This window comes from Caretta caretta, chromosome 2 (assembly GCF_965140235.1).
Source record: "Caretta caretta isolate rCarCar2 chromosome 2, rCarCar1.hap1, whole genome shotgun sequence".
In the NCBI taxonomy this organism is placed as follows: domain Eukaryota; kingdom Metazoa; phylum Chordata; order Testudines; family Cheloniidae; genus Caretta; species Caretta caretta.
The window spans coordinates 191,336,924-191,358,989 of NC_134207.1; the positions used below are offsets into that span (position 1 = coordinate 191,336,924).

General features: G+C 42.8%; 1 protein-coding gene across 1 annotated transcript in view; it reads left to right on the forward strand.

The window, feature by feature from the left end:
• The first annotated feature begins 212 nt into the window (after positions 1 to 212).
• Positions 213 to 22,066, forward strand: part of CPNE4 (copine 4) — a 335,017-nt gene continuing 313,163 nt past the window's right edge. The window contains exon 1 of the mRNA XM_048838761.2: positions 213 to 994. The gene's annotated coding sequence lies outside the window, so the exon portion shown is untranslated. The remainder of the gene's footprint in view (positions 995 to 22,066) is intronic.

The window sequence follows — 22,066 nt, forward strand, 5'->3', positions numbered from 1 at the left end:
GTTGTGTGTTTGCTGAATCAGTCAATCAATCTGGCTGAATCAGTCCTTTGGAAAGCTCGGGATAGGGTTAGGGTGGTTCATTTCTTCCTCCACTGAACTTCAGGGCGGACGTGCTGAAGCTGCAGATACCTTAAAACTTCCAGCGCAGCTGTCAGTTTTAGGGGTGGAGGAGACCCCCACACCATCTTTCTTTTAAGGGGGAAGGTTTGTATTTCTGAATTTGTCCACCAGCAGCAGGCTAGTTTTGCACAACCTATTGGACTCTGGAAAGTGCGGTTGCCTCTGTATGTGCAAACTGTGCGTCCGGATTGTAGTGCTGAAGGAGGCAGGAGTGTGTACCGTATGCGGGTGACTGGAGCGGTGGCTGACGCTGATATTTTGCTCGAGCTTGGTTAGGAACTTGAATAATCACGTATTTTTCTTTTCTTTCCCGGTATTTAACTGTACTTAGACTGTGGCGGTTTAGAGGCTGCATTGGAAGAGCTTTAACTGAGTGTACACACATTGCCAAGTGCGCGCCTGGGAGCCGCGGGCTCTGCGGCCTGAGAAGTTGGCGGAGGGAAAGAGAGCGCTTTAAGTCATGTGAAGGGAATTACCTTGCGCGGGGTGCTGCTGTGCTGGCCGGAACCACCAGGGGGCGCGTGAGTCGGCTTCTCAGCCCAGCATCTGCCTCCCGCGCGAGACGCCCGGGCTGCTCAGAAGGTGGACCTCTCTCCTCGTGTGAAGCTGCTGTTTCCCAGCGCCACACCTCCCACCCCGCCTGGCCGCGGCCATCGGTGCTCCAACCTCCAGCTTCCCCGATGCCCTGAGGATGGAGCCGGCTTTTCCGGAGGGATCCAGCTCCGGCCCGCAGAGCAGCAGCACCGCCTCCACAATCTCCTCTCTCTGAACCGGCCAAGCCCGGGAGCCAGAATTTAAAGAACAAACGAGGGACGCCCTCACCCCGCTCCACAAGCATCTGGGACCAGCCCTTTGCAGCCGATCACTTGCACAGGTAGGCGAGGCCCTGGCTGCTGAGAGACGCGTCTGTCCCAGCGGCTGTGGGGCTCTAACTTTCTCCAAAATGTGTGGTTACGCTTAAGGAAAAGAAACAGAAATAAACTTTAGTCAGTTTCTCCTCCCTTTCTCCCCAGCTGGGGATAACGGCGGAGTGGTGCTAACTGGCAATCTGTAATCTGACCTAGGCGCTGGCTTTTCCAGCTGGGACCTCTTGTGACTGTGATTTCCCATGCAGTGTTACTGTTCTGGATCTCCTAGGCATGCCTTGGGTTCCAGCATATAACAAAACTATTTACTAGCTTGATCTGAAGAGAAATGAACGTAATTTGATCCATCGTGCTGAAGTGCACGATGCTAACTTGGCTCTCGCTGTTATTTTTACAGCTGAGTACAGATTAATATTTCAGCGAGTGTGCTCGTTTCTATGATGAACGGGATCGATATTCTCTGTGAGCTCGTGTGAGTTTATCCCCAGCTTCTCCTATGCAGCCGGCTGGATGGCAGGTGCCTAAAATGAAACGGAAAGGGGCTCCCCAAAGAACAACCCAGCACCAGTTTGTTAAATAATATTGCAGATTGACTCCACAAATGCTGGAAGTATTTGGAGAGCAATAATAGTGTGTCTTGGGTTGCAAAATTAAACACGGCTCAGCCAGATGATATTACAAGGCAAAATACACAAGGATTTTTGGGTCCTAAGGCAAAAGTTTATTGCTGTTCCTGAAGAATGTCAATAGTTGTTTGATTATCCTCTCCCCTTTATTTAGCTAGGTACATTTCACAGAGAAGCCTGTGCTTCTTTCTCTCTATTTGCGGGTCTTTGGTGCCTCTCTTACCTGCCTGAACTGGTGCTGAAGTTCCTGATGAGGTACAGCTAAAATGTCTCAGCATGCAGAATGATGGCCCATATTAGAATAAAATAGTGCTACCAGAAATGGCTCATACATAGATAATGAGTTGCATAGAATACATGATGCATATGCTTAATAGCGGCAGAACTGGTACAGCAGGATGATCAACACACACACTTACTGTTCTCCATCCCCCATCCTTATATGAGGTTGGAAATAAGAATTGTGAAAACTGTCAGATGAGTTTTTCTTGCTGTTGGACAAGCAACTCCAAATCATTGTCTGTTAATTTGAAAATATTAATTTGAGTATTTTTGAATAACAAAATCTTTCGTGTCAGCTAATTGGAATTCTTTATTTCCTTAGTGCAAACTTTTCCTTCACTTACAACAGGGCAGTTCAGTTAAACTTACCAAAGTAACTGAGGGGGAGAATTTGGTCCCTTAATGTTTTTGTTCTTGAGATTTTTCTTAATTCTTGTAGTTCTAGCTCATACAACTTCCTTTTGGATTAGTTTCTGTAATTGGAAACTGCGTGCTGAGTTGCAGTGGTGCGAGTGCTGTTTTCAAAGTCAACTTCAAGAAAGAAAAGAGTTGAGGGAGTTTTCTCTTTAATCTTCCAAAAGCTCCCGGTAGATATAATAGTGTGAGATCAATTCAGTATATTTGAAGGGCCACACATCTTCCACTGTCAATTCCATATTTGCTTTAAAACTTGCAACTAGAGAACACGCACATTATTTGTTAAATCTTTCCAGGCAAGTTTTAATTATTTATTTGGTATACTACATAAGGGAGAGCACTAATGTGATTAATTTTTGTGTATGGTAGATTAAGCATAAAGCAAAGTTCAGTTCTCATTAAAGTGTGAGTTCTGGATTTGCTTAGTTCATATAATCTGATGTTTTCAGAGCTCAAAATAAACTTTTTCATTAAACGAGAGAGAAATGGGACTTGATCTTGAAGCCCTTAATCAGCCTTGTTGACTTCAATAGGGAGTTCTGGCTGATTAAGGGCTGCAGGATAGTGGCTCTTTGTTACACAATTGGCTTTGTGTGTGCAATTGATTTAGATAACTTTGCATCTGATCCTCTTTTCATGTTTCCAGCTGAGCTGCCACAAAGTAGACTTCATTTAGGTGCTCACTTCTTAAAGAATCAGACAAATAAATCAGAGAGGTAAATGTAGTAGAGACTGCCAGAGAGAACACAAAAGTTTGTTTGTTAAGCGGAGGAAGGGGTGGTGGTGTGGGTATTGATTGAGAGACAAATGCTCAGAGAAAACAGCGATGAGTAGCAGTATAAAAGCCGAAGAAAAAGACACTGATTCATATATTGAAATGCGTATTATTGTTGTTGTTATTTGTATTGTGGTTGTGCCTAGGTGTCCTAGTTGTGAACCAGGACTTTACTTTGCTAGACGCTGTACAAACTCAGGACCAAAAGATGGTCCCTGCCCCCAAGAAATAACAAGAGCTTTGTGGATGTTTTGACAGAAACCTTACAAAAGACAGATGCTCCTTACATAGTTGTATTGTCACCAAAACGTTACTTCATAGTGTTGAAAAGCCTTCAAGCTAGCACATATCCGAGAAATGCTCCATCGGTTTATGACTTCATCTTTTCTGGTGCAATTGCTAGAATACCTGACAGTAAACATATGCAGGTGGAGTCCAATAAGCTTCACAGCCCATCAAAGCCACTTGCCCAGCTTCAAAACCTGTGGCTGCAAAAATAGTTTTTGTTTTTTTTTAAATTCTGAAAAAGTAAAATAAATAAATCTTGCCCATGTTTAGTAGAGTAGCAGAACAGCAGCAACCTTCGCTTGAAGAGATACTTTCAATATAAGCCCCTTTACTATGGAACTCACTTTTTGGGGAAGGAGAACACTTTCTGGATTGACATTTCTCAATTTTGTTCTTGGCTCATGGGAATTTTTTGGGGAAAAGTCTGGGTAAATTCAATTTAGCTGCTCTTCAAGTGTGAAAAGGCCCTTATTCCCCATACCACGAAACTCAAAGCCCGTTTATTATAAAACTTCACTTATCACAAAAAGGCAATAACCTTGCCTGAAGGCAGGTGTCTTTGAAAAGTGGGAAGCAATTTCCATTAAGAAATAGTGGATCAGATACTGCGTCTGAGCTGGTACACATTGGTGTAGCTCCATGAACTCCAATGGAACAATGCTGATTTACGCCTGCTAAGAATCTGGTCCAACAAAGGTATTTGCATTTGAAAATCACATCATGCGCACACACACATGAGGTTTGAGATGTTTAGAGCAATGGGGGGATTTGGATGCTGGAGTCCCTTTACTATTGTGCTGAATAGGGATGGCTCTATGGTAAGTGCTTTCCTGATTCAGGGCCGTAGAGGGCAGTGTGTTTATTAACTAAATTCAAACTCAACTATCTAATTTATATAGGAAAAGAAACATGTAAAATTCCCAAAGAGATGATTAATATGAACATAAATAGCATTTGAAATTCAATTAGCTGGTATAAAATTACAAAGGCTATCAAACTGCATGATTGAGGGCAGAAATTGATCTGGAGTAGGAGGTCAAATTTACCATATTGTATAATTTGCAAGATTAATGACAATCAGGCATCCAAATGCCTTCGGCAGAAAATCAAGCCTAGACATGTTTTGACTAACTTTTAACAGTTTTCCAAGGTGCAGCGCTCCAGATATATACAGGCAAATGTAAATCTCACTGGTTGCATCACACATCTGTAACTACATCTTTGGTATCCCACAATAAAATAAACATGACACTATGTATTTCCAGGTATAGTACATAATAGTTAGCACACAATGTTAAGGTTCCCTAGACGTTTCCATTATATACCATTATGTCTTGTATTTGACTTTTCTCTCTGACAGACATGTACATTTGTGTCTATATTTGAGTGTCTCATAGTATATTCCAATAAAAATATGTACAGTTATTTGAATGGGCTGTCACAATTTTTCTTTGTCTAGTTCTTTTCACGCTTCAAGCAACAAGCAGATGCAGAAGAAAAAGTCCACTATATTAATGCAATGGTAGGGTTGAGAATTTGAATGTATAAAAATCAGAATATTCCAAGTTATGGTTCCCAAGACAACCACTACTCAGCAATACTTCACATAAATATGAAGGCATTGAATTTACCAGCATATAATGTGATACACTGCACCACCGAGGCAGCTCCAAGCAAATATGAAGTTTAAAAACCACAAAGACGGGGGATAACATATGTACAAAGAGCTATGTTATGGTTGCTGCGGGAACCATAACTGTGATTTTCTTAACTTTGTGTCTTGACACTCTCAACCATATTATGTTACTGTGTTTTTTGCACTGAAAAATTTAATGCACCACTTTAAAGTGTGAATTAAAAGAATTAAATTCTTTACAGGCTTGTCTTCACTATGAAACTTGCCCATTGCTGACAACAGGTGCAGCTCTGAGTAGGTTTTAACTACTGCTACTCAAATAATGCTGCATGCAGTGCATCCTTGTCTACCCTTATTGCTAAAATGTTCAGTTTAAATCAATTCAGCTGCATCCATTCCTGACACCAATTGTCAACAATGAGTTATTTTTGCAGTATAGACTAGGCTTTAGATGACCTGACACATTAACTACTAGCTCTCCCTCTAGTCTGTCACTCAAGAGTCACATGCCTATCACAAACTGGCAAAATAAATAGTGCTATTCTACAAACGTACAAACACTACTGGGCATAGTGCTTTCTTTTTTAGCCCTGATTCAGGAAAGTACCCCAATTCAGGACAGCAGTTAAGCAGGTGCTCAGGTCTGACTTTTAGTGGGAGGTAGCTGCCTTTGAAAATCTACAATAACTTTAGTGAGTGTTAAGCACAGGCTTAAAATTAAGCACATGCTCAAGTGCTGTCTTGATGAGGGATGAGCTTAAGCCTAAATGTGTGGTTGAATCAGGGTCATAGGCGCCCTTACATGAAATATATGTGTGTGTGTGTGTATAGACTAGGCTTTATATAAAATATATACGGCATTAAAGTCAACTGTACCATAAGGCTGGAAAGTATTTTATTAGGGGATTTTGATGACAAAGTAAACCAGCAGCTTTCAACCTTTTCATACTACTGTACCCGTTTCAGGGATCTGATTTGTCTTACATACCCCAAGTTTCACCCCATTTAAAAACTACTTGTTTACAAAATCAGACATAAAAATACAAAAGTGTCACAGAACATTACTGAAAAATTGCTTGTTCTCATTTTTACTATATAATTATAAAATAAATTGATTGGAATATAAATATTGTACTTACATTTCAGTGTATAGTACATAAAGCAGTATAAACAAGTCATTGTCTTTATGAAATTTTAGTTTGAACTGACTTTGCTGGTGCTTTTAATGTAGCCTGTTGTAAAACTTGGTATCTATCTAGATGAGCTGATGTTTCCCCATGGGGCGTGGGTACCAAGGGTTAAGAACCACTGACCTAAACCACAAAAATGGAACGTGAGTAGTTTATACATATTGCCAGAACACAGAAACATAATTCTGTAAGTGACCTAATTCAAAGTTTACAGCATAAAATCTAACCACAGTTTCTCACTTCCGTTGCGTGAGGTGATCTGTTGGGTGAAATCCTGGCCTGTCAAGTCAGTGGAGAACTCCCATTGACTTCAATAGGGAAAAGATTTCACCCTTTATATTTGAAAGATCACACACAAGCAAAAGAACCTGATTTAGGGGACTATAGTTTATTGCTTGCTTGAAGGAATTGTTTCTGTTTAGCTGGAATTTATATTTTTTGTTATAATGCATGCTGTTGGTTTGGTTATAGACATAGCCTTACAATAATTAATGATGAATCAGATTAAAAATTGCATTGCATCACTGTGTGACCTTTCAGCCTGTTAACTTGAGTCATCTTATTAAAATATATATGATGGAACAGTGATTCTGCATATGCAGTCAGCTTTGAAAGGTTAGCTACATCTACCTCTGAAACGGTTGTTTAAATAATGTGTGTGTGTGTGTGTGTGTGTGTGTGTACACAAAAAATGCCCCAAAATAATAACCAGTCTCTTTTTACAGTCTCACAAAGGAAGGCTCAAGCAGGTAAAAATGAGAAGTAAAGGACAATATAATGATCAGGCTGGAACTTAGATCAAGTTTCACCTAAAACTCCCCCCTTGAACCAGGCTGTTAGGCTGGAAGGTCTGAGTGCAGCCAGGAGCAAATTGCCGTGGGGTAATGACAAATAGAAGGGGCGTTGTTTGTCCGGTACCAGTCAGAGGAGTAAGGCAGGGAGCAGAATCCAGGTGGGAACGCAGGCTGGGGGCGTCAATAGACGCCGCTACACAGGCTGGTCGCGAGAGGGCGCCGGAGCATCAGCCGAACTCGAGCCGCAGCGTGTCAGCAGCTGTGATGGGGATTCGTGGGGATTCCCCCCGCGAGGCGATCGCCGCTTCAGAGCGCCCCAGCCCGGCCAGGGGGGGCTCCGGGGACGCTCCTGCTGCAGCGGGCTCGGCTGGACCTGGCCCCAGCTGCTGCAGCAGCCGCGAGCCCCGCTGTGTGAGTTGCAGCCGGTCCCGAGGGAGGAGGCCGCTGGGTGTGGTTGGCAGGGACGCTGCGCCCTGCTCTGTCGAGCTATCGTTGCGCCTTCTGCTCGTGTGTGTGTTGATTAGAGATGGGGCCAAACCACAGCCCTGGATCCAAACACCCCTGAGCTGTGGAAGTGGGGTGTACAAACACCCTCCCCCCCGACCTACATCTGAAGTTTGGAGAATCCCAGCACCCCCCTGTCCCGGCCACTATAGAAGGGTGTGAAAGCCGGGCCTGGCTCTGGCTGTGGGAGCCCATCTCTAGTGCTGCACGTGCTTAGCTAATTCAGGCGTCAGGGTAGCGAAAGCTCCGCTCCCTTGGGTTGGGGCCTATGACACATGCCGCTTTGCAAAGCCATCTGCCAGGAGTGCCCAGGGAGTATTAATAAAGTGCATGCCAGCCCAGCTCCCATGCCTCTTTCCCGAGGTGCCAATGGGGGCTGGGCCTCCCAGGAGGGGTGAACGGTTGTGCAGCGCCAGTCAGTAGACTGACCTCCTCAGGGCTGGATGTACGCTAAAGGCAGAATGCACTGTTACCTGGCCAGGAAAATACTGTTTGTTTGTATGGGTCTCTGCAGACAGGGCTGCTTTCCAGTTCATGTGGGGCAGCAGAACCCATGGATCTGGCTCTGCTCCTGCTGTCTGGCCAGAAAAAACAGACACTGGCCAGGAAATGAGACTATCTGCTATTTTCTCCCTCAGCCCGCCTTCTTTTTTCCTCACCAACTCTCTGTCCTGTTCCTTTACCTCTTACTCTGTCATCCTCCCTGTGTCCGGCACAGGTCCTCCAACGGAATGTCTGCCAGCGTCCTCTGATGACACTGTTGGATGGTATGGTAGATCACCAAGACATGGAAATCACAATGGTTCTCTGGCTGCTGGGTCAGAAATGTATGCAATGCAGGGCCCTTTAAGAGGTTGCATAGGGCTAAGGCAGCTACTGATGGCAGGGGCACCAAAGAGGAGGACCAGGGGTCCAGGTGAGGGTAAAATAAAGTGCCCTTTACTTGAATACTGGGCAGATAGAGACCTAGTGTGTTCCAGATGAGAAAGTTTCCATTTTAGGGCTTAGAGATTTATCTGTGCATTGTGGACCCAGCTCTGCTATGCCACTAGTGGAATCAGTGCTCATTTCCCCACCTTACTGTGTACTGCGATTTCCTTTATGTGAATTATCTCTTAATAATCACTCAGATTGACAGTTTTCAGTCAGCAAAGCAAAATGCCCTGCACCTCTAGAGAATACAAACAAACATCTCTCTCCTAGGTTGTCCATTGTGACTCCGGGCTTATGGCCTTTATGATGCTTGAAATGTATTAGTTTATTATATATATTGTATTTTAATTTGCTTTTGTGAGCTTCTCTCTCATTTTCTGCAAATTAGCAGAGTTGGAGTGGGAAACTCATTTTCTTTTATAATGATTTTGGCTTTTGCTCATTTCCCTGTGAGGACGTATGAGAGTTAATATGTCAGTCACAGTGTAGAGGGACTCTGTTGATAGGCAACTGGCACATATTGCTACAGAACCGCACTGTAATGTTCAAAGAATATTTTCCATCTATGCACTTACACAGTGGCTGTAAAGTGGTTGGGGTTGCCTTACCTGGGATATTAACTTCAAAGAATTTCCCTGGAAACAAAGAGACAAGAGAAATCTTAAGGATGCAAAATATTTTATAGCTTTATTCTGATATAAATAATTGTGAAAATCTGTAACTAACAAGCTTTTAAATAACCTAGGCAGCTGTTTCTTGTTTGGTCTTCTGTTAATTACTATGAAAAACGGCTGTTTATTGCTGTTGTGTTTGCTAGTTGATGGGGGCACGCATCATTTGCTGACTCCTGGTACAAATTTTGCCTCGGTACATCATGTGTTATAATAAACATTTAGCAGATGCTTTGATGGGATTGTTTAATTTACAGTGGAAGCTTTATGGGATCATTAAGTTTCAGTGAAGAAGATAAAAGTAACGGAATTCTTGCCAAGCATATTGGCTAACAGGGCTTGGCTTTACATGATGATCAAAGAAATGAAACATACTTTGTTTTGTATGGTCTAGAATATAGTACAAATGAAGTACGGTTAAAAGAGAGTGAGAGAAACGGGATTAGTGTAACTAGGATACAATTCACTGTGGGGGAGCGTTATTATGAAGAATAAGTCAATCACCTAGGTAGCTCTCAAGAGTATGTTCCTTTGTGTCTGTGCAAAGTCTGTCATGTTTTTAAGCTTGGTATTGACATTCTGGGTTCAGTCTCATGTCTATGGAAGCAGCTGTAGTCAGTTTGCTCCACTGTGCTACAACTTATTTTTATGCTATTTTTCACGTGTACAAAATACATGTATAGTGTTTGGAAACAACTGTACACCTGGGAATTGGCACCACAGTGCATTGTTTGAATGAGCAGGTACCCTGTAGAAGGTACTGTAGCTTCCCTTTTCTGCCTTTAGGAATAGATGGGGTACAATGGAGGGTGCCTCTAGCTTTTATTTTAAGTTAATTGCCACTTGCTTAGCTGTCATTAAATTTCAATTCTACTTGTGGGCACGCTGACTTTAATGGCCATCCTAACATTCATATCTTTTAAGAGGTTCAAAGTAAAATAATTTTCCATTGTAAATTTTGCTTTATTGTTATAAAGGCTCACGCACAATTGACCTGTTTTTTAAAATCTTGGTGTCTTCAAGATGAAAGAATTGAAACCCACAACTGTATTGTGAATTAGCGTCCTCTTTTCTGAACTGTGAGAGCTGGTGTGATGGAAACCGCTTTAGTCAAAGCCATCTTCTCTGGCAAAAATGAGGCATGTTGTGTCCCTCAGTTACAAGGATAATGTATGAAGCTGTTTTTTTTATTTGTGACTTATGTCTTCGTTATAACCGCAATTTAAAATATCCAGTGTAGCTTATAATTAGAAATGAGAGGCTAAAATCTCATCCCTTTGGATTTGTAATGAATGGTTGGTTGAAAGTAAAGGGTCCACATAGAGACAGGAGAGAGACATTTAAAATACAGCTTTTAGCGTGATTACACATTAAATATTGACCATTATGGGCCATTTCTGAAAGATGAATGGTGTACAGGGTATCAAGTAAAGCCAAGTGCCCCTACAGGGAAATCACTTTGGGTGGGATTTATGAATAGTGTGTGTTAGTTGACCACATTCAACTGTGTCTCTAAAGGAGATGACACACTGCTAGATGGGCCAGAGATAGCTAAAACAATAGCTTCATTTCTCACTCAAAATACTTAAGAGACATGTCAAATCTCAACGGTAAAAATAAAGTTGAAATGCAAGTTGAAATCCAAATGCTCGGTAACATTGACTGCAGTGGAAATTTTGCTCAAGAAAGGGCTGCACGCTATGTGACCAGTCATTGAACATCCCCAATGGATGCGCCCCCACATCTGATTCGTGTATGAGATTAAATCATTGAACTGGCTAATGGCTTGTCATGATCAAAGTTTTTGTTGATTTATCTGTATTCTGATTCTAAGTTTCTGTATTTGTAAAGGGGAATGATTAATGTTTCTTATTGCTAAGGGCTAACACATTCAGTACTTCCTGATCTGGTAGAAAAATTATTCAATACTCAGAAGTGTAAAGACTCAGCTGAATGCCATTTATGCTTCAGGATCCTGTTTTACCAACACTACTTAGTAACCAAGGGAAGCTAATGAGCTTCCTATGGCTTAGACCTTAAGGTCTTGTCTAAACTGGACTTTTACCCATGAGTGTAGATCTGCTAGTGCATATCCCTAGCATAGGGGTAAGCTACAGTCGGCACTGTAGCAGCGTAAATTATATCTACCCTAGGGGTTTTTGCTGGTTCAGTTAAACTGGTAGCCAAAAGCCCACTGTAGAAAATGTGGCACCAAAAGCCATCAAGAGATGTGCTCAAGGTACTGGCAGGGGATGTAGGACAGAACTCAGTGGAGGTTGTGGTATGGGGAAAGACATGAGTTATTTTGTTCAGTACTTTGTATGGATTTGCTACAAAATATACAAGTGGATGTGGGTTTGGGAGGAGAAGGAGAGGTTCATACGATAATTATACAGGGGCTTTGCAATAAGGGAAAGACCATAAACCGTTTCAGAGCTAAGTGTCCAAACACCAAGCATAGGAGGGAAGAAAATAAATGTGTTTTAATGAAAAGTCAGAGGGTGAAATTCTGTCATCATTGAAGTCAATGGCAAAACTCCCATTGTCTTCATGGGGACTAGCATTTCTCCCAGAATGAATATAGAAAAGAGAAGTCGATCCATTTTGTATTTACAAACCTTCTAAGAGAATTAACTCATCATTGTGTTAGACCCTCTGTATGCTGACAAATTTGCCCTCAGCAGGGTGTCGCATGCGGTGCTGGAGACCAGAGACACTCATCTTCTTCTTGGACAAGATCAGGAGAGATAACAGACAACCTGAGGAAAAGTCAGTTTGGTCTTTACTATTGAAGCTGAGATTTATGTGTGTGTGCAGCAGCTTAGCAATGCTAGTGTGCAGCATGGTTACTCTTGTACTTTTCAGTATGTTTCTATTGTTGTAGTTTAGCTAATGGAAAGTAGTTTTTGACTATCAAAAGTGAGCCCGCTGTAGCTGATTCGTATGCATGAGAATGCCATCTGACATCTTAGGAAAGAAAGCTACTCCCTGTCGTCCTGCTGGAGATAAGTAAAATGTGATGTGAGTGGCATCCTCCTTACTTCTCGTGAATAAGGAGAGACACTGTGGGCTCGACTCCTAAGAGGTGTCACTGAAAAAGCAGTGGGCACGTCGGCTGTAAAAAACATCAGATAACAGGAATCATCAAGGTGGATGAAACATCTGTCATCTTCTAATTATTTCTAGAATAAAATGTAAGTAATCTGATCAGAGACTGTACTATCTCGAGGCCTTGAGTGACTTTCAATAAATAGTTCATTTTAAGTGTGGTTTGTCCAGTGCTGTCTTTTTATAGGACTGTTATTTCCCATTTCATTCTTGGGAGCAATTTATTTACTGGAGAACCTGACTGAATAATTTCCAAAATCCTTCAGTTCTGTCATAAGGTGGTACGAGAGACTTTATTTTCCCATCTCTGATCTTTAGTTCATACTGCAGAAAAACAACGTACTGTGCTTGTTCTTATGTCAAGCCACAATTTCTTACGGCAAGTTTCTTTGAAAACGTTTGCCTGATCTCAATCAGATTTGCTGCCTACTTTTTCAGACTTTATTTTTGTACAAAAATATTTATTCCTCTCTAGAGTGACAGAGACCTGTTGATAATACTGTTTGAGTGCCTTTGAAGAAATACAAATTAAAAGTAAGTTAAATGACTCAAGAGATGCATTTTGAAACCACAGCTGAACAGTGAACGTGAGAAGTGTAGATATAAAAACATGTAAAGATAGCTTTTGAGTTTACAGTGGAAAACTCCTCGGCTTGGGTGCTCCAGCATTACTGTTGTTTGCCTGTGATGCTTTCAGTGTTCTGGGTTATGCTGGGTTAGTAAAACAAATCTTTGTTTGTACATGTTGCTACTGGCAGTGCTCTCACTGTAGCCTTCTTTTCCGGTTCCTCATCTTTATGTTCCAGAGACATAATACGGCCAGGTCTTGCCAGCCTTGCTCGCTTACTCCTGTTTATCCCATTGGGAGTACTTGAGGAGCAAGGCACCACTCAGCCCGAATTAGACTGGCAAAGTCTGGCCCATAGTGAATTTCTGTTCAAAGAGAAAGCGTGATTGATACAGGTGACAGTGATGCCATTGCAATATGCGCACAGTAGCAAACAGCTTTATAGGTTGCCTAAAATACTGGTTCATATTGACTTGGGTTTTTATTACCTTCTTAGGTGTAACACATATCACTGTACATAAACAGTTACTAGACAGTCTGTTTAATAAGCATCTGTTGGAATGAAATTACATTGCACTTTTATATACCTTGGTAATGCTTTATTTTGGAGGTAGTTGTACTTAATAACCCATTTAGCAGATGAATAATTCTTTAATGCTGTTTTATACACTCCCAACTATGACACTATCAGGCCTGGATATTAATTCTCTGAAAGGCACTGTTTCTGTGGTTGGATTGGGGTTTTGGGTGAAACGGCTAGGAGAGAATTTTCAGGATTTGATCAACTGGAAATGGTTCACTGATCTTACACATAAAGCAAAAAGGAAGAAGATGGGTACAGTGAAAGGTTCATATTAATTCCACCTCAAAATATATGAGCTACACTTTTAAAACACAGCGTGCCACAGTGTGTGTTGACAGAGTAACCAAAGGATCTGTTAGGTCTGCTGCAGGGTCAGCGTCCAGTGGCTTTAGAAAGATGTGAGAAGATTAAGGAGAGAGTTGCCCTAAAATTGTCCCAGAAGCTGTTGCCAGGAAAGTTGAGTTTAAAAGAATCCTTTTATCGACCATAATTTCCTTGGCTCAGTGATGGTATAAGTTAGACCAGAAATTAAACTGGTGTAAGCTGATTATTATGTGACCTGGTAATGAAGAAGTATAAGAGTTTTTAAAACTGGTATAATTACTGTAAGTGGGCAAATATATCTGTACTAATAATGATAACCAGATCAGATTTCAGTGAGAACAAATAAGGTGGAAGTTAGATCACATGCCTCTGTTTGGAGGCAAAGTTCGTGTGCCGCTAAAGGCTTTTTGCTAAGCTAAGGGTCAAGTCACACCCTGCTTAAGACCTTATGCTGCCATGTATGGGTTGAAATGTAGGAGCTGACCTCTGTGAAAAGGTGATGTAGTAGGTATTGCTGTGATCTGCATGCAGGGCAGTTAGTTACACTCACTTTGTTCCTCACAACAAAATCCTTTGCTGAGACCCATAAGCTGCAGGTATCCTGGTGTGCCAGCTACATAGCTGCCTACACATGATAAATGCCCTCTAATGCAAAGGGGTGAAAGGGCATATGCAAGTGTACAGCACCTGCAGCGGAGCCCCTTGCAGTGAGAGAAGAGCACACACCCACTGGTCAGGGTTGGTCTCTGTGCTCCTCGGGGCACTTCCAGATGGAAGTATGTTGATGCTAAGCATCAGGGCTCTCTAAGGCAGCTCTAGCTGTGCGGTCTGTGGTGTATTAAGATACGTTTTTTTGCAAGGGTATCCTACTGAGTACATTACCTTATGCTCACTGTTCACATCATCTACTCCACACGTTATTGCTTGTTACTAAAGAGCATGTAGATAATTTCTCTCCCCCTAGTTATATTTTGCAGGAAAGTCTTAGGTCCTTATCCAGCAAAACACATAGTCACGTGCATGATTTTAAGCACTTGAACAGTCCCATTGACTTCAAAGTGCTTTATGTTCATTAATTAATGAACTCCCTTCCCTTACTTAATGGGTACATGGCTGGGAGGTTCAGAACATTTTTCTGTTCTAATATGGGTTCATGGTATCAAAAAGGTTGAAAGCCACTGGTATAAAGGAAAGATTAAGACTAAGGGTAAAATCCTGGCCTCATTTAAGTCAATGGCAAAACTTCCATAGACTTTACTGGGATCCAGGTTTCACTCTAGGAGCCTACAACTCCATAATCCTTAACCTGGCATTGACATTGACTCTCTGCATGCCTTGGGCAAATCTCTTTGCCTCTGTTTCCTTATTTGTAAGAGGCTCCTGATAATTCATCTCACTTCAAAGTGTGAGGATCGAGTAGTTAATGTACATAGAGCACTTTGCTGATGGTAAGTGCTACAGAAATAATGCTATCTTATATTCTGTATGTATCTCCCTAGTTTCATATGTGGACTGAGTTCAGTATGTACGTTTGTTACTGCTGATTCCTATGTAGCACCAGATCTCCAGCTGATATAAACGGATAGCTCCATTGAAGTCACTGGAGTTAAACCAGTTTACACCTGCTGAACTATACAGCACGTAGTCTCTATTGGTTTAAAATTGTTTCTCTGAAAGAGGTATTCTTTCCCAGGTGTCTGGCTGCAGGTCTCACCCACATGCTCAGTATCTAGCTCAGGGTTTCTCATACTGGGGGTTGGGATCCTTCAGGGAGTAGTGAGGTTATTACATGGGGGGACATGAGCTGTCAGCCTCCACCCAAACCCTGCTTTGCCTCCAGCATTTATAATGTTTTCAAATATATAAAAAAGTGTTTTAATTTATATGTGAGGGTTGCACTCTGAGGCTTGCTATGTGAAAGGGGTCACCAGTACAAAAGTTTGAGAACCACTGATCTATCTGATCACCGTATTCGGCGTTGAGCAGGAATTTTCTTCTAGGTAGATTTGGCAGAGACCCTGGAGGGTTTTTTTTGGCTTCCTCTGCATCATGGGGGATGGGTCACTTGCAGGTTTGAACTAGAGTAAATGGGGAATTCTCTATAACTTGAAGTATTTTAATCAAGAATTGAGGACTTCAGTTACTCAGCCAGAGGTTAGGGGTCTGTTACAGGAGTGAGTGGGTGAGATTCTGTGGCCTGCAATGTGCAGGAGGTCAGACTAAATGATCATGATGGTCCCTTCTGGCCTTAAAATCTGAAAGTCTATGGCATCACATTTAGGGTCTTATTCTGTATTCCGTGTGCGTTGAAAACTCCTACTGAAGTTCATGGATATTTTGGGTGCTGAAGGGGTACAAGATCTGACATGTGCCATAATAATTCTGCCAAGACTGGTACATTGCACACAAACCATGAAAAAGGACAGGAAGGGAATGATGAATAGAAAGCTATTCTATATGACAGGGATCAGCAACCTTTGGCATGCGGCCCACCAGGGTAAGCCCCCTGGCGGACCAGGTTGGTTTGTTTACCTGCCGCATCCACAAGTTTGTCCGATCGCTGCTCCCACTGGCTGCGGTTCGCCACTCCAGGCCAGTGGAGGCTGCAGGAAGCGGTGGCCAGCACATCCCTCGGCCCGTGCTGCTTCCCACAGCCGATCCCTGCTATATGACATAGTTTCAGGTGATAATGTGAGTTGTACTATAACATTTATTTCTTGTTAGGTGTGAAAATAAAAAATGTGAAGAGAGCGTTATGAAATCAAGGTTAAAAACATTTCAAAGCTCAAAGTTTTTGTGTCCTTTTTAAGTGGATTTATTTTGTTTATAAAGATCAGTAACTGATTTTTTTTTATTCCTGTTGCTTTTCATGAAGAGAGAAAAGGATCTGATTTCTAGCATTCGTTAAATGGCTAGTTCCGCAAAACTCCTCCTGCTAATAATTTTTAAAAATGGAACAGTTTTATTTTTTTACTTACTTGTGTTACTGATGATATTCTAGACTGAGACTGAAAGAATTCTTAAGTCTCTCATTATTTTAATGTTTTCTTATATTTCATTGACCCCGTCTGAATTAAGCTCACTCTCTGGCTTGTATGCATTAGGAACCTGCTGTTGTGTTTGGGTTGGAAATGTAACTAAGCCATGCCCACTTGATTTGGCACACTGTCTCCCTCTGTAGAGGTGGTTGAGCCTGCTACAGCTGTGGCTGACAGAGCTGAGGCCAGGTCTACACTATAAACTTACATTTGTATAACTGTGTTGCTCAGGGGTGTGGATTTTCTGTGAGTGATGCAGTTATACTGACCTAACTTCTGTTGTAGACAGCACTATGTCGATGGGAGGGTTTCTGCTGCCAACATAGCTACCGCCTCTCATGGAGGTGGATTAACTGCACCGATGTTATACCAATAAAATAAAAACCAGCAGGATCTTATTAAAGGGGAAAAGGCAAAATACCACATTTATTGTGAATACAGAAAGAATCATAGTAAGCAGTTAGTTATAGCTATAACATTCCATTCAATCTCATATTTATTCACACATTCATTCCTACAAACACACACACACAGGTTCTGCAAGGTTGTTATCATAGTTACCAGCCTTAGAGTTGCTCATGCCAAGCCACTGGCCAGGTGGCCTGGACATGAGGAGGGAGCAGGGCCTTGTCAGAGGCTCATCTGATGCTCCTGGAAGTTGGTTTGCAGAATCAGACCCCAAAGTTCTCACTTTTTAGAGTCCATTTTTATAGGAATTTCTTCCTATGCCAGTCTATGGGAATTGCTTCATCATGCTGTTGCTGAATCAATCAGCAGATGGCACATTCCTGACGGCTCCATGCTGCTAGATGTTATCTTGTTCTTTGGTTCTCCCATTCTTGAGGCTGTTGGGTGGATTCCAGTCTGCCCTCTGGGGGGTCCTCTGGTTATTTCCACTTGACGCCTTCTTCAGCCAATGGATACTGGATTCTTAGGCTGGCACCTCCCTGATCATTCATTTATTATCCACACCAAGCATCCATCCACATACATCCTCTATCTCTATTTTAATCACAACTGTTAATACAACAAAAGGGCGGGGAGTCTCTGGGTGCTGTTTCTGTTGTTACAGAGTATTGCTTTGAATCTCTCTCTGTGTGAATTGCTTTGAGAACAGACTCTGTCTTAGAATGTACTAACGCAATTAGCAGCTTGCAAGTTTCACACATAGAGGGAGAGAAACAGTACCAAAAACCAAGAGACCTCTTAATTAGTAATACCCTGGAATTTAAACTATGGGGAATCAAACTCTTTTGTGATTTTAATACAGAACTTCTTTAATATGATCCAACACCAACAGGAGAAGCCCTCCCATTGGTGTAGTTGTGTTACAGCGGTGCAACTGCACCTGTGCCACATTTTAAATGTCGACTTGCCCTGAGTCTTTTAGCTCAGGCAATAGAGGCTCCAAGGGTGAATCTCCGATGCCCACTCAGAGACGTGTCATTGCACAAAGATTGCAGGGCAAGACTCGAAACATTTACAAGACACATACTAGCCAGAAGACTAAACCTTTAGCTGGAGGCGGATCAAAAATATTAGAGAAAGGTGAGGCTTCAGTGGGATGCAAGGGAAAATATTCTCTTCATCAAGGCCTAAGGGCAGGATCTGGTGAGAATCCAAGTGACACCTGCCTTCAGTTGCTAGGAGGGCTGCTGTCCTTGTGTCCTGATAGAGGTTTCCACTTGTGGTGGTGTTTTGATTTAACTAGATTCTCTCCCTGCTCCTTGGCTTATGGCTGTCAGGAGGAGGAAGCTCTTTGTCCTTTGCCTGGCTGCTGTAGGGAATGAACTTCTCTGGCCCTGACTTCTGCTGGGGTTAAGTCATGCTTCCCCCTTTCCACATCCCCACCTGACTGCTAGAAAAGGGGGAAGCTTTTCACTCTCTTTAGGTTTACATGCCCATCACATTGGTGTATTTATTTGTCTGTTCCCATCCTCTTTGTGGTGGTTGGCCTTGAAGCCTCTGCTGCTGCTTGTACATTTTATGAAAGAAACAGCTGAGGGAAAGTGAGAAGATGCATCTCGGTTTCTTTGCTCCCCAGTAGTTCTGGGCAGCAGATGTGAAAATGACTGAGAGTTGGTCACTGCTGCTGGAAGTGCTCTGTGGGGGATGGCCAGGGAGTGAAGCGGTGGAGAGAGACTTTGTGGTCTAGCTCCCCACCCAGCAGCTGAACAGTACAAAACTCCAAACAGTTGCAGCAGTTGCTATTTGGCATCAGTGAAACCGATGAGACTCTTCTTGGTTTTTCTCTGCTGCTATTTCTCTAGACAGGAATGAGCAGCAAGAGAAGCACCAAGGCGACCCAGGGTGGGGGAGGCTCTGAGGCCGTGGTGGTGTTGTGGAGTGGCTCCAGCGGAGTATTTTGGCTCCTGCAGGATTCCTACCCCCTCCACAGCCTATTAATGTGGGCTGCATGTTAGGGGCAGGTTTTAGCCCTGAGGAAGTAAAGAGGCAGTTGCCAGATTTGAAGCAGAAAGAAAAGTGAGGAAGGTTGAAAAGGAGGAATCTCCTTTGTCAGAATCCCACCAACTTTTATTTGTCACAAACAACCTATAGGCATGGCTCCTGTCTCTAGAGGTATAATCCTTCTGCCAGGTGGTGCTGGCAGCAACAAGGCCTGGGTTCAGTATCTCCGGGTTCCTCTTCACTGTACAAAATGGAACCAGCTCGAGCCCCAAACCAGTAATCGGGGAAGATTTAACCACCACCCCGGGCACCTCTAAAAGGCAATACTTCCCCACTTCCAAGCACTGAGTCTGTGTATAACAAAATAAAACTTTTATTAAAAGGGAAAAGGAACCCAGCATAAATCTGGGGAAACACCACAACCACGACTCAAAGCAGGTGACTAAGCAAACACCCATTCCATAGGACGCTGGGCGGTGTCCTTTGCCTCGGTTTCCCACCTTGTGATCTGAAAGTCCAATGAATGAATGTCCCTAAAACACACAGCTTCCCTTTCCATCCTTTGCACCCCACTCACAGTTAGTTGCCCCTTGGTCAGTGAAGACTCAGAGTTCAGAGGTGCGTTTACATGGGTTCCCCTCCCACCCCTGAAAGTCAGGGGGTAGGCAGGTCATTGTGCAACGTCTCTGCTGCTGCCACTGCCACCTCTGGACCTGGCTCACTGCTGCCGCTGTTTTCTCTGCCACCACTTTCTGCTCCTGGCCACCTCTGGCACGGTTATCTCTGCCACCGGTCAGCTGTGCTGCTGTCACTGCTGCTGCTTGCCACTCACGGCCATGTCTGCAACATCGTGTTCTGGATTTCCACCACTTAGCACGGCTGTTAGTGATTTCACTGGGGAGTGGGGTACCTCACTGCTAGTGCTGTCTCTGGGTTGTCTTCCACGTCAACACTGTTCCTGCACCTGTTCTAAGGCTTAGCCCACAGATCTGCCCATCAGTGATTTCAGCTCTAGTAATCACTGAACAGAAACTAGGACTCTCAAATGAGTCCAATCAGCCCTGTCTTTAAACACTGGAGGAGGATGGTCAAATGGTGTCTAGGACTCTCTTTAAGCAGGACCCATGCCACCCTCTCACTTTCACTGGGATTTGGCATCTCTACCCCCTGCTTACCAAGTGGGGTTTGGTTTGCGGTGACCCCTTAAATCAAGGCAGGCTAAGTACTGTTCTGCTGCCCTTTACTCATACAGTAATGATACCAGCATTTCATTACCCCAGCACTCAATGCTTAAGTGAATTGTAACCCAACACCAGCCAAGATTGATCACTTTGGCAAAGTATCTCCATCTGCTGAACACCTAAGCAGAGTAGGTATGTCTATGCAAATATGGTTTGCTCCTGAAGTCTTTCCCCCAGTTCATCACTAGATGTCAGAGGAGAGCTCATTCAGACTCTGATTACATAGGCATGTCTGTGGCCTGGGACACCAGTGCATTTGAATGACTCAAGTATTAACATAGTTACCCTGACAGAACCCCTGTGAAGTAGAGCAGTGCTATTATCCCTGTTTTACAAATGGGAAACTGAGGCACAGAGTGGTTCAGTAACTTGCCCAAGGCCACACAGAGTATGTGCCAAAGCCAGGAACTGGAATTCAGGTCTGAGTCCCCTCCAGGTCCAACAGCACAAGACATCCTTTCATCTTAAAAGCCTTTTGATTATATTTTTAAATTATTTTTAAAAAGCTGAAAGTTTGGGCCTACACTATCTGATAATATCCCTTTTAATTTCTGTTGTGGAGAAACTGTGTGCTGGGAAGGAATGATAGCTACCAATATTCCATAGCAATGAGGACACACTTTCAGGATATATAGTAGCATCTGTGGAAGAATCTACTATTTATGAAGGGATTTAGAGCCATTTGTCTCACATACATTATTTACTTTCAGTCCTGCTCTCAGATGTATTAAACATCCGTTCTGAGTACAATACTCTAAAGAACTATAAGAAGACTGTCAATTTAGGTAAATAGCAATGACTCTTTTTAGACTAAAAAATGGTTCTGTATTATATCGCTGGCAAAGCCCAATAACTTAATTTCTCTTTCCCTTTCATTTTTCTTTTGCTATGAGTTTTTTTTTTTCTCCTTTCAGGGAGGGGGTGAGAAAGGTGGTTCTTTCGCTAATAGCACAAAGGGTCAGTCAGGTCTTTTGTGTGTGATTTGTTTTTTATTTTTTGATCATGTCCTCAATTTCCTCCTCATTAGAATTGAATCTGTTATTGTGACGGCAAACTTTCCCACTTACATTGTAATCCACCATGGGTTCTTAATAACCTTTAGAACCTTGGCATTTTCCAGACCGCCAACCAAACGAATGCAGGATGTTTAGGATGGCATCTTAAATCATGTAATGTGCACATTTAGTCTGTCCTTAAAATACAGTATGCTTTTTCTAGCTGACAGTAAAGCCATGTGCTCACAGTGGTAAACAATATTTGAGGTTAGGAAGCATCCTTGCTTATTGTTCGAAAATTTCTGCATGGGGGTGGGGGGGGGGACCAAGCTACTGCTGAGCTTCATTGCTCTCAGACTAGGAGAGGGTGTGATTATTATTATTATTATTTATTTATTATTTGTATTAATGTTGTGCCCAGGGGCCCTAGTCATGGACTAGGTTGGGGCAAGGAATAGAACACACAAGCAGAGTGAACAGTGTGATGGCAGCAAAGGTCATGTTATTTCCATGATTATTTGGGGATGGTTGACAGGGAGGGTTCCTTAGGAGGGGGATCAGCTGAATGGAAAGAAAAAGGAAGGGAGGGGAGGAGAGGGGAGAGGAACGGAGCAGGGTGGAGAGGAGTGACACTGGTGAGGAGTCTGTGAGGGAGGTATGGGGAAGCGGAGAACTGCAGCAAACAGCCAATCAGTGCA